Raw genomic sequence first — 1,935 nt, 5'->3', positions numbered from 1 at the left:
TACCTAGCCTTATAGCAGATTGCCAAATTGTCAGCTTTCAATATATTATTTTTTGAAACAAAATTAAGTGATCTGATTCATTTTGGGGAAAAATTTCTCAAGTCAGAAAACTTAAAACCATGGAAATCTGTAAGTGCTTTTTGAGTTATATAGAGTAAGGGACAGAATTTACTTAAGTGGGAACTAGTTTAGTTGCTTTTATTTTTTAATTTTTGCTTGTTTTTTTAAAAAAATATGGAATGCTTCATGAATTTGCATGACATCCTTGTGCAGGGACCAGGCTAATCTTCTCTGTGTCATTTGAATTTTAGTATGTGTGCTGCCGAAGAGGGCATTAGTTGCTTTTAGTTAAACATTTGTCTCTTGCTGGTTATTTCCTGTGTCCAAGGAAATATGTTAGTACCAAGAATTCAGATTTTGTTGAACTTTGCTTATTATACAACTTTGCCCAAAGCAACTTGGTTTCCCAGGCTTACATTCCCCTGTTATATTTTCTCACTATATATTCATCCTTCACAGCATGTAACACAAGTGTATTGAGCAAGGTATTTGTGTAATTATTTGTTTAATTCCTATCTTAATGGATAGACAATAATCTCTTTCATCATAGGGGCCGCGTCTATCTGGCTCACTGTTATAGACTCAGTGCTGAGCACAGGAACACACACAGAGTAGGTGCTCAAAGAATTTGTTGAATCAACAGATATTTGCTAGTAAATTTTCTGTGCTGATTCTGCTTAGTAGTAACGAAATATCTATCATATATATAAGTTCCATTGAAGTTTTTCCTATTTATGATTTTTTTGCTTTTAAATGTTATACACACACACACACGTAATATTGTATATATATGTGATAGTTAAAATATTCAAACTTGTATAGATGGGAACTGGATGAAAAGCCAAATTTATCCTCACTGCCCTTTACTGATCTCCAAAGATTTCCAGAGTTAATGACTTTAATTGCTTCACTTTTTAGCTCTTCTGGTATTTACCATCATATTTCTGAAGACCACATTTTATTCTTGATTTTCTTAAGACTTCAGGTAGTATCTGTGGATTTCTAGATGAAAGATGTGAAATTTCATACACTCATACTTTTACTTTCTCCCTTTTTCCCTATTCTCCTCTAAGTTCAGGGTTTTTGTTGTTGTTTATTGTTTTCATTTTTCTATTAGTTATCTTTGTTACTTAACATTATACTTAACCTATGTTTTTTTTAATCATCAGCTTCAGACTGACTCTATTTTCCCCATACTAGGTGAGATGAGGAAATCAGTGTGCCTATACTTTCTTCTTTTCTTCTTCCCTGTTGACTTCTGTCAGCTAAGTTACTATATTTTACATTTTTTCAGTTTAAAGCAATTTATATGCAAACATTATTATTTTAATAATTTATACTTATATATTGTGCCATTACATTTCCTTCTATATCCAGTGTCTTTCAAACATTGTCTATAGTTTTATTTTAAACATAGGAATATCTGAAATAATCAATATATAAACATTATGAATATTACTCTTTCTATAACCACATAGTATAATTAAGCACATGGAGAAAGTAGTGTAATCCCACATAGTCCCAAACACTAAAGTCTGAGAGATTAACATAGAAATAATATAATTAATACTACATATTATTTATTATTAATATAAATTAAATAAATATGATATAGTTATATATTAATATGTTATATATATCAACAATGGCTCAAAATAATGTCATGTTTTAGTTTGCTTCATATGATACCAAGACTTTCTTTTACATTTATTTTCATATGTACACTACCATCCTCAACCCACCTCCAGGGTTTTTTTTTTCCATAAAGTCCTCTGGTTTCCTTCTAATTTCTATTCATTACTTTTTGGGTGTACTCCTCATTCTGAGATTTCTTTCATTGTACCTCTGGATTAGATTAAACTGTTTCTTAGATTC

The 1,935-nt window shown here is 30.4% G+C and overlaps 1 non-coding gene across 1 annotated transcript; it reads right to left on the bottom strand.

The window, feature by feature from the left end:
* Positions 1 to 228: 228 nt before the first annotated feature.
* On the bottom strand, positions 229 to 333 carry LOC118020423. Its single transcript, XR_004681865.1, has one exon. It is a non-coding gene; the product is annotated as a U6 spliceosomal RNA (small nuclear RNA).
* Positions 334 to 1,935: the final 1,602 nt, after the last annotated feature.

This window comes from Mirounga leonina, unplaced genomic scaffold (assembly GCF_011800145.1).
Source record: "Mirounga leonina isolate KUSES-001 unplaced genomic scaffold, KU_Mleo_1.0 Mir_173, whole genome shotgun sequence".
NCBI classification, from domain to species: domain Eukaryota; kingdom Metazoa; phylum Chordata; class Mammalia; order Carnivora; family Phocidae; genus Mirounga; species Mirounga leonina.
This window is presented reverse-complemented; position numbering and strand designations above follow the sequence as displayed.